Below are 11,908 nucleotides of genomic sequence, written 5' to 3'. Positions count from 1 at the left end.
TTGTGAGAGTGCCCTCACTAAGTGTGGAGTAGACCATGCTCTTAAACCATGCAGTGTGCAGAACCAAGAGCTAAGTTCTTATAAATTTTATTTATAAGACTTGATTTTTATCATAGCAACAAAAAATCAATCTAAGTTACTATCTAAAGATGAGAAATCTTATTAACCATGGAGGATTAAACTCATACTATAGACAGAGATTGAAAATTAAACCACTTCACAAAGAGCATAGAGGAATTTTGGCCATGCTGAGTTCATTCATACCCCCTACAAATCTTTTATGACCCTAGTGAAATTTGCCAACAGCTTTCTTACCTCCATCTATCCTGCATTAGGATCACTCGGCTGGGGCTCTTTGAGCTTCGTGTTTTGTGTGGCTCCTGTATGCATGTGAATGTTCATGAATTCATGTGTGTGTGTGTGTGTGTGTGTGTGTGTGTGTGTGTTTTCTCCTCTTAATCCATCTATTGCCTATTTATTTCAGCAGTCTTAAAGACTCAGATCTTCAGTGGGAGAAAAGAACATTCTTTTTGTCCTGAAAATGCTCTCTTTTTCCCCTTCCCTTCTGTTCTCCCCTTCTTGCTCTGACGTGCTTTTTGTTCTGGTGCTGGGGACCAAACCCAGGACTTCGTGCACAGCGAACACCAGCTGCATCACTGAGCTCCACTCCAGCCCCTGGTAATACAAATAAGGAAAGATTCATGCCATGGAGAAGCTCTGACAAGGAAACCTGAAAGAATATTTACTGATTGTAATACTTTACAGACTGAGAGCAAAGGTGTACTTTTTATAAACACTTACATGTATTTTAAATTAATTATATTTCCACTACCTGCACTGAACTTTAGAATCTAGTTAAATAATGTGCATGTGTAAGGATGGAAAATTTTTACTTGGCCCCATACCCTGGGAACCTGAACTTGTAAACTTTAGTTCTTACCAAACCAGGATCTGATACAAAATGTTACTGAGACCCCATTGCCCCGTTAGGAAAGTCCCTAACCCCTAGACCCCCTCCTGCTTTGTGGTTTTTGCCTTTATAAACTCTGTGATTCTGTTACTTGGGGTTCTTCACTATCCCTTGCATAGGAGCTGTATGCTGAGCCCCGGGCGGCCTGCAAATAAAAGCCTCTTGCTGTTTTGCATCGGGTCATCGGGGTCCGGCGTCTACCCCGAGGGACAGAGGGTCTCCCCACTTCGGGGGCCCAATACATGTAGGTTTTCAGACACCCACAGGAAAATAAACATTGTTTTAATGAATTCCTTCATGCTTTCTGTTGGAACTTTCCAGATTAAGAAAAAAAAATATTCTAATTTGTCTCTTTTGTTTGCATACTGTCTGGGTGTCCCATCTTGTGGAGGAAAACACTATGTTTACTTTCAATATGTGTGACTCAACAGTAACCATTTTTTCTAATCCCATCAGTTTAAAATATTCATTACATATCAAATTATGTGACTTAACTCCACTTTGTTTTTCAGACATTGGTGGAGACATATAACTCAGCTAATAGATATAATATTAAAATACAAAATGCCTTATATAAATACAAAGCAAAGATAAATAATAAAATATTAACTTTTGTTTGTCTTTTTATAATTTTATTTGATTAAAAAAAACATATTGTAGTAGTGTGAATAGGTTTGGTTCCCATAGACACATGTGTTTGAGTGCTTGGCCATAGGGAGTGGCACTATTGGGAGGTGTGGCCTTATTGGAGGAGATGTGGCGTTTTTAGAGGAAGTGATGGAGGTGGGTTTTACAGTTCTATATGCTCAAGCTAAGCCCAGTTCATGACCCGTAGTCTCCTCCTGCTGGCTGTGGATCAAGATGGAGAACTCTCGGCTGCTTCTCTAGCACGTCTTCCTGCATGCTACCATGCTCCCCACCACGAAAATGGACTAAACCTCCGAAACTGTAAGCTAGCCCCAACTAAATGTTTCCTTTTGAAAGAGTTGCCATGGTTATGGTGTTTCTTCACAACAATAAAACCCAAAGTAAGACAGAAGTTGGTACCAGGGACGTATGTATTGCTGTGATAGGCCTGAGCATGTTTTTGTTTGGAGGACTATAAATTTGGGGACTTCATATTAGAAAAGCAGTGAAATGCTTTAAGCCCTACTTAACGGGCCATCCTAGTTGGAACATGGAAGACAGTGGTGCTGAGGGTGAATTGAACTATGGGGACCTGGATCGAGAGGTTTCAGAGTAGAACTTTGGTATGTGGCCTAGAGACTGTTCTTGTGATATTTTGGCAAAGAACATGTTTGGGTTTTGCCCTCATTAAAAAAAAAAAAATCTACTTGAGGTTAAATTGAAGAGTTCTGGATTCATTGCATTTCCAGAAGAGATTTCAAAGCAGCCTAGTGTAGAGTCTGTGTCCTGTGTTTTTTTTTTTTTTTTTTTCAATGTTCAACAGGAAAAATACATTTATTAAAAGTTTGAGTTATATAACACAGTGAATCAAAAACAAACTTAGGAAACTGTATGGTGAGGTCAGAATGGATTTATTCTGATTATCCAGGAAGATAATTTCTTCATCTCTCTCTGTGGGTTTAGAAGCTGTGCTAAAATATAAGTCCCAGAGATGGGTGCTAGAGAATAAAAATCTGAAAAAGATTTTTATGGTTTTTAATAAACATGCTATTCAACATCTATGATGAAAAGGTGCACCAGGAAGAATGGAGCCAAATCTTGTGTTCAAGGATATAAACAGATTAAAGAAAAGATGAAATAAAGGGAGTGGTGCCCTCAAAGCAAAACCTCATCCAGCTAAGCTTCCACTTTGTGAAAAGGATTTCAATTATAATGTAGGTCCGGGTGTTGTGGCACACACCTTTAATGCCAGCACTCAGGAGGCAGAAGCATGCGGATCTCAGAATTCAGTCAGCTTACATAATAAGTCACACAACAGCCAAGCTTAGGCAGTGAAGGAAATCATTGAAAACAGAAAGCTGGTGAAGATGTAATAGAGGAAGGGGTCATATTCCAGCCCCAGCAAGCAGCAGAACTTGGCAGCTTTGGCCACACAGTTCTGGCTTTAGAATCAAGGATAGAAGAAAGAAGTTAGGAAATTTCTCTCTGTGACTAAGGAAAGTCACTGAGGCCAGCCATGTGTCAGGGTTGTCCCTGCATGGAGGTCTAGAGAGGCCATTGCATGAGGCTTAGAAGGTGAGGCCTACATTACCTTGAAGACCCTAAAATGCTGGAGATTCCAGAGCTATGGATACCGTTGCAGGATATTTGATCACACTGTGAACCTCGAGATTGTATTGTTGATTGGGAGAACCAGTTTCTAGTTGTGGTATGGCTCAGCCTTAGCACACACCTTTAATTCAATGCTTGCTGCTCGAATTAAATGAAATCAATGGGTCAAGAGGCAAAGCAAGCAACCAGTTGACAAGAAGTGAACATAGGAAAACAACAGAGAGTAAGAGGAAGTCAGATGGATGGATAGAGGGATGCACAGGAAGTAGAAGAAAGCCAATGGGGTTCAGGGAATGGAATGTGGTTTGGATTGGTATGGCCCCAGACTCATGTGTTTGAATGCTTGTCCATGGGGAGGTATGGCCTTATTGGAGGATATGTGGCCTTTTTGGAAGAAGTATGTAACTGTGCAGGTGGGCTTTAAGGTTATATATGCTCCAGCTATGCCCAGTGTGGCCCACAGTCCTCTTCTGCCACCTGTGGAACAAGACTTGTAGAACTCTCAGCTCCTTCCAGCGCCATGTTTACTTTCACAATGCCATGCTCCCCACTGTGATGATCTAAACCTCTGAAACTATTTAAATGTTTACCTTTGTAAGAGTTGCAATGGTCATGGTGCCTCTTCACAGCAAAACCCAAACTAAGACATCTATCTTTTTAGTAATTACTTTGGAATTTCATACAATGTACCCCATCCTTCTCAGTTCCCACTCCTCCTAGGTCCATCTTCCCAACCTTATGACCTACCCCACAAAAAACACACCTAGTCTAATTTGTATTGCCCAGATACTCAATGGAGCAGAGAGAAATCCCCTCTCTAGTGCATCAGTATCCACACTCAAGGACCTCTATAACCACAATGGTACTGTGTTATCTCTCTCCCACTTCCAGGCCTCTGGGATCTGTATCAAAAGTGAGCAGGTTTGGCTTATCAAGGAATCTGAGCCCACTTCCCCCTCTTCTGTTCAGAATCATGTGGCTCCTCTGTCCTGCATGAAATGGGGGGAGGGCTTGATTTGATTTTTAAAAGCTCCCACCAGGCCCCAGTTATCATTTATTTATTTTTTAACTAAGGATTTGTTAATCTTTTTAGGTTAGTGTACAATGGTAGTGTCATTATGGCATCATCACACAAACAATTCGTTATTCTTTGGCCTTTTTTTTTTTTTTGCCCCCTCTCCCACACTGTTCTCTGTATCTTTTGTCTTCCTCTGATAGCTGTCATCTCTATTTTCATGTCTATATACTTATTACCTTCTCTTTTCTCTCTCTTAAGGTCTCCTCCCCCTCTCTTGGGATCCCCTTTCTAGCTTCATGACCTAAAGGCACACACATGCACACAAACATGTATATGCATGTACATATACAACTCATATATAATTTTAAATCTAGATTCAATGTAAGAGAGAAAATAAATGGGATCTTTTCTTACAAATCTATTTTATACTGCATAACGTAATGACTTCTAGTTCCATCTATTTTCTTGCAAACAGTTTTATTTTTCTTTTTGGCTGAATAAATTTCCATTGTGTATATGTAATATATTGTCTTTATCCATTTATCTGTTGGATGGCTGATTGCATTTCTTAGTTTCTGTGAATGTGGATGTGCAGATATCCCTGTGGCAAATCAACCTAAAGTACTTCAGGCATATGCTCAAGAGTGCTACAGTTGGGTCACACAGAATTTCTATTTTAAATATTTTGGGAAATCTTCATACTGATTCTCATAGAGGCTACATAAGCTTACATTCCCAGTAGCAATGAATAAGTGGTCATCTTTCCCCACAGCCTTGCCAGAATTTGTTCTTATTTATTTCCTTAATGCTAGCCATTCTGATTAGAATGAAATGGAATCTCAAAATAGATTTATGTTATATATTCTGGACAGCAAATGATGTTAAACAATTTTAAAAATATTTATTGTCTATGTGGAATTCTTTCAAGAACTGTCTACTTAGTTCACTGGCCCATTTATTCATTGGATTATTTGATGTTTGCTTCATTTTAATTTTTTGCAATTAGAGCTCTTTGTATATTTTTGTTGGCAAGTATTTTTCCCTATTTCATAGGCTACTCTTCATTTTGGTAATTACTTCCTTTGCTGTATAACTTTTTCATTTTGTGTAAACTATTTCCCTACTCTTAGAATTATTTTCTATTCAATTGGAACTCTTCCTTTTCCAAAAGTATTTGCCTATGTCCATAAATTTAAATATTTCTAATTTGTTTTCATTTATATATGTGTGTACATGTAAGTGTTCTTCATGTATGTGAAAGTGAGTTCAGAGGCTATAAAGTGACATTTGATCTCCTGAAGCTAGGGTATAGGAAATTATGACCCACTCAAGATGGGTGCTGGGAACTTGGATCTTCCAGATGATCAGCAACTGCTGGTAACCAGCCTCTCTCCAACTCCACCTTTGAATCTTTAACTATTTTTCCCTAGTGTTTTCAAAGCTTTGGTTCTGACATTAAAATATTTGACCCATTTTGAATTGATTTTGGGGTATAATAAGAAATACTGATCTAATTTCTTCTATGTGTAGAAATCTAGTTTTTCTTGTAACATTTGTCTTTAGAGACTCTTTTCTCCAAAAAATGTTTTTGAAACCTTGTTAAAATTAGGTATCTATAGCTGTTAGGTTTTATTTTGAATCATCTATTTTATTCCATTTGGTCTATGTGTCTGCTTTTATGCCAATATGGCTACGTAGTATAGTTTTAGATCAGGTATTGTGATACTTCCAGCATTTCTCTTCTTGCTGTTTTTTCTGGATAATTCAGAGTCCTGTTTGCATTCATATAAATTATTTTAGTGTTGTTTTGCCAGTTCTCTGAAAAATGTCATTGGGATTTGATGAGGATTGCTTAGAATATATAGATCACTTTCAGCAATATAGCCATTTTCACAATATTAATTCTGCTAATTCATGAGTTTGGGAAGCATTTCTACCTTCTGGCATCTTCAATTCCTTTCTTCAGTGTAGCAAAGTCTTCATTGTAAAGATCTTTCATCTTATTCATTGGATTTACCTCTAGGTATTTATGGGTTGGTTTTTTTTTCGGAAGTTATTAATAATGGAATCATTTATCCAATTATTGTAATATAAAATTTACTATATAATATATAATATACATATAATATATAATATAGTAATATAATTTACTATAGTTTTATATTTTGCTACTTTGCTGAAAGTGTTTAATAAGTCTGAGTTTTCTGGTGAGCTTTTAGATTCTCAAGTATAGGATCATGTTGTTTGCATGTAGTAATAAACATTTCCCTTTCTGTTTGTTGTCATTTTATTTATCTTGATGTAACTGCTGTAATCAAGACTCTGAACTGTGTCTTGTAGAGTTATCCATGTATTAAAAGTTTCCATCACCCTTCAGCAACACCAAACTGGAGTCTTAACTGTGGAGAGCCACTTATTTGTCAGGCTGCTTTGTTATTGAGCTCTCAGGGAAAAACATTTTTTCACCCTGGCCTTCACCTGGAGGCAGGGATAGGCAGGATGTTTTGCCAAGTCCACTTCCTTTTGTTTGTGTGAGGATCACACAGACAGGTGGTTGAGGTAAACAAGTTTGACTTCTCCATGAACCCCTTCATTATATCGAAGTGTTTTGCTCTTACTATAAAAAGGGACTGTGGAATAAATCGATGTGACAGTTTCTACTTGAAGCCCTCTCGAACAGATCCCATGTGTAGAGTGTTGGTTTCATAATTTTTTTTTCAATCCTCACTCCCCACTCAGGAACTGTTTGACTCTGCTGGCAGGCTCTGACACTTAACTTTAACACATGGCTCTTTGGGGGACTTTTTCCATTATTCCCCTTGGATAACTTTTAAATCCAAATTATAACAAGTAACGATGCACTTACATGAGTTTAAAAGCAAGGCTCCTCGCTATAGGTATTTCATTTCTGTAACTGTTATAAGTAAAATAACTTGAAATTTATTCCATTATTTGAATAAAAGATGGCATGCAGTCATGACTAAATAAAATAAGCTGTATTAGGTTGCATTCAACCTACAAAGAAAACGAAGCCAAGTTGTTTGTTCATTAACAATATGTGAAGGTTGCCTTAGTCCATGTCCTATTGCTATGAAGAGACACAGTGACCATGGAAACTCTTATAAAAGAAAGCTTTTAACTTTTTGTTTGTTTGTTTGTTTGTTTCAGAAGTTTGGTCCACTACCATCATGGCAGCACATAGGCAGACAAGATGCTAGAGAGTAGCTAAGAGTTATACATCAAGATCTGCAAGCAACAGGAAGAGACAAACACTGGGCCAACCTTGGGCTTTTGAAACCTCAAGGACCACCACTGGTGACAGACTTCCTCCAACAAGACTGCAGGCATTGTAACAAGATCATACTCCTAATCCCTCTCAAGTGGTGCCACTCCCTAATAACTAGGCATTCCAATGGATGATCCTCTGGAACTATCCTTATTCAAACTACCATAAAAGTCACGACTAAATATTCTATACAACTATAAACAAATTCCACTAGGTAAGTGTTTAGACATCCCAACATGAAGAAAACAATGTCATGATTTTTTTCTTTCTGGACCAAAGTAGCTGTTGTGATTTGAGTGTAAACTCCATCTGGCTTACATTTTAAGCACTTGTTCTCTCAACTTGTGAGACTATTGTGAAACCTGTAGCACATGTAGAATGTGCTACCTTGGTTGATGAAAGCAGGTCACTAGGAACAGACCTTTCAAGACTATACTGGCCACCATTTCTGGCCTGCTCACTTGTCCTTCTAGTCTGCACCAAATGAAACAGTTGCTGACATATGCTCCTGGCATCACAGATACAGCCCTTTCACCCAGCTTTCTCCACCATGATGAACCTTCTGAAACAATGAGACAAAATAAAACTTTTCTCCCTTAAATTGTCTGTGTCAGGTATTTTATCACAGCAAGAAAAGCAACTAATCCAGTTACATAATTTTTTGTTTTTTAAATAAGGAAAAGATCTATTTTTGTCTTAGTTAAGTTTTTTATTGCTGTGAAAAGACACCATGACCACAGCTATTCTTATAAAGAAAAACATTTAATTGGTGCTACATTACAGTTTAGAGATTCAGTCCATTGTCATCATGGCAAGAAGCATAGCAGCACACAGGCACACTTGGATAGGTACCTAAGAGTTCTACATCTGGATTCACAGGCAGCAGAAAGAAAGAAAGAAAGAGTGAAAGCCTGACTTGAGCATCTGAAACCTCAACCCTGCTCCCTTACCCCCAGTGACACACCTACTCCAACTAGGCCATACCTCCTCAAAGTGCCATTCCCCATAGACCTACAGAGTCCATTTTCATTCAAACCACCACCTTTCACTCCCTGGCCCCAAAGGCTTGTAGCCATATCATAATGCAAAGTGCGTTTAGTCCGATTTCAAAAGTCCCCATAGTTTATCACAGTGTCAGTACTGTACAAAGCCAAAGCTCAAAGTCTGTTCTGCGACTCATGCAAGTGTCCTCTGCCAAAGTGGTTAAGCCATTACTCTTCAGTTTAGCCTCAGGCAGATTTTTTAGACAAGGGCTGAAAGCAGCTATATTCTTTACCAAAATATCACAAGGGCAATCTTTAGGCCACATATTAGTAATATTCTCCTCTGAAACATCTTGAGCAGGGCTCTCACAGTTCAATTCTCCCTTGGCACCAGTATCTTCATACCCCTAGTAGTACGGTCTATTAAGACCCACTTAACTCATTCAGCTGCTTTTCTACTCCAAAGTCCAAAAGTCCACATTCCTTCTAACAATGGCATGCTCAAGCCTACCATAGCAATTCCCCGGCCCCTGGTGACCTACTTCTGTCTCAGTTTCTATTGTTGTGAAGAGACATCATGACTACAACAACCTTCATAAATAAAAACATGTCAGTGGGGCTGGCTCACAGTTTCAGAGGTTTAGTCCATTGTCATCACGGCAGGAAGCATGACAGCACACAGGCAGACATGGTTATGAGTAGGTAGCTGAGAGTTCTACATCTGGATCCACAGGCAACAAGATGAAAGAATGATACTGGTCCTGACTTGAACATCTGAAACCTCAAAACCCAGCGCCAGTTACAAACTTCTGCCAACAAGGCTATACCTCCTAATAATGCCAATCCCAAATGGGCCTTTGAGTTCTATTCTTTTTCAAACTACCAAAATTTTATTTTATTATAACTTCTTTTCCAAGTGAGTTCCCTAATAAGGGGTACAGGGGCTGTCTCTGATGTGACCTCAGTGGCTGGCTCTTTGATCAACTACCCCTGGGAAGGTACAGCCTTGCCAGGCCAAAGAGGAAGATGATGCAGCCAGCCTTTATGAGACCTGATAGGCTAGGGTCAGACAGACGAGAAGGAGGTCCTCCCCTATTGGGGGACTAGGGAAAGGGCATAGGGGGAGAAGAGGGAGAGTGGGTGGGACTGGGAAGAGATAAGGGAGGGGGCTGCAGCAGGGATACAAAGTGAATAAATTGTAATGAATAAACATATAAATTAAATTAAATTTAAAATTTTTTCCATGAGATTATTTTGAATGAGCAGAGATCATGTATTATTAATATAGTAAGAAATTTTCAAAATGAGAGAAAGAGAATGGTAGGTGATATCTGATTTCTGACCAAGGAATTGTTAAGACATAAAACTTGTTTCTTTTTAAATTGTTGTCAAGGGCAAGAAGGAGTTATTATAAAACAGTTAAAATAGCTGTCAAGTAGGAGGGGATATACAAATAACACCAGGAAAGATGCATATTGAAGAACAATATTATTTTAACACCCTACAGTAATAGAAACTTAAAGTATTAGAGAACCCACATTTACATCCGTTTGCATATGGTGACTCCTGGTATAGATAGATACATTTCTACTTTTATTGATAATATTATGCAACTTAGGTTAGCATTTGAGAACTCATAACATTGACCTTACTTTTTCTTTTTATAGAAAAAAGACATTAAACAAAATAAACTTAACTGAGTTAAATTTTTTTCTAGGTAGAAAAAAACTGACACTTATCTGAGGGTGGTAACAAACAGTGACATATCTTCTGTTCTTGCTAGAGCCGGTGTGCAGCTTTTTTTTTTTTTTTACATTTTCTTTTTTTATTGAAAATAGATTCTTTTCTCACACAATATATCCCAATTGTAGTTTTTCTTCTCTCTGCTCTCCCAGTTCCTCCTCACCTCACCTCACCTCTAGATCCATTCCCTTTCAGTCTCTCAATAGAAAAGAACAGGTGCTCTTGCTCTTTCTGTCTCTTTCTCTCTCCTACTCTCTACCCTTTCTCTGTTGGGGCTCCCTCTCCCCTCCCCCCCAAAAAAATAAAAAAGTGAATAAAATAATGGGCTTCTAAGAGATAACAACCAAACACACAAAATGAAATATACTAAGATGAAGCAAAAATAACATACAGAAGCTGGACAGCAAGCCAACAGGAGGAAAAGAGTCCCAAGATCAGGCACAAGAATCAGAAGCTCACTTGTTCTCATAGTTGGAGTTCTATAAAAATACTAAGCAAATACCTATATGTGTATAGGATCTGGTATAGACCCATGTAGGCCCCTGTGCTTGCTGATTAAGTCGATTAAGTCTCAATGAGCTCACCTATACTTTGCTTAGTTGATTCAGAGAACCGTGTTTTTCTGGTGTCCTCCATTCCCTCTGGCTCTTATATTCCTTCTATCTCCTCTTCCGTGGGATTCCCTATGTTCTGAGGAGAAATATTTGATGGAGATCTTCAATTTACATACTCTCTCCATATCATGTCTGGCTGTGAGTCTCTGTATCCAATCTCCTCTCCTGCTGGAGGAAGCCTCTCTGTTGATGCCTGAATGAGGCACTGATCTATGAAGATAGCAGAATATTATTAAGAATAATTTTGTTATATATTTATTTATTTTAGACCCAGTCATACTTGGTTTTACCCTAAGTCTCTAGGTTATTTGGTCTCTTGTTCTTGGGTGTGAGTTCCATCTTGTGGAGTGGGTCTTAAGTCAAATCAGACATTGGTTGGCTACTCCACAAGTTCTACACCATCTTTGCCCTAGCATATTATACAGGCAGGATGGCTTGTAAGTAAAAGGTTTTTTGGCTGGGTTAGTGTCCGTGCTTTTTGTTTGTTTGTTTGTTTTGTTGTTGTTCTTGTTGTTTATGTAGCCTACAAAGTACCCTCCCACACCACGGGGATTAGAAAATAGGGGTTAGGGCTCCATAAAGGTAGCAGGTGTTTAATAAGTTCTGTCGGTGTTATCCTTGGCAATGCGGGTCTTGCTGTCAGCTTTTGGAGAGCCACCTTTTATCTTAGCAACTTCTTAGCTTGTTTGGGGATTTCCATTTGACCCTCTTGGCCAGCAACTCAATTTCTTAACTGGAAAAATCATGCTAAAATTTGGTTCCCTAATTACTTTGAATGTATTCTAGCTTTATTAATTCACTTTTCTTGTGTCAAAACATTCCCACATTCTTTTTCACTGCTGTCTTTACCTACACGTGTTAATCATTTGCTTAAGTGAAAGTTCACTAAATAGATTTATAAATGTTCAAATTGGGCTTACTGGAAAGAAGGGAGCAGAGCCATCAACTTGCATTTCTGACTGAACGTTCTGGGAAAGGCAGGATGTGGCTCTAGGGCCCTGCTTTGCAGAGAGATTTGGTGGAAAAGGCAATTCTCTCAAAATGATGGAAACTCAT

This window comes from Meriones unguiculatus, chromosome 6 (assembly GCF_030254825.1).
Source record: "Meriones unguiculatus strain TT.TT164.6M chromosome 6, Bangor_MerUng_6.1, whole genome shotgun sequence".
Taxonomy (NCBI): Eukaryota; Metazoa; Chordata; class Mammalia; order Rodentia; family Muridae; genus Meriones; species Meriones unguiculatus.
Note: the sequence above shows the minus strand (reverse complement) of the source record.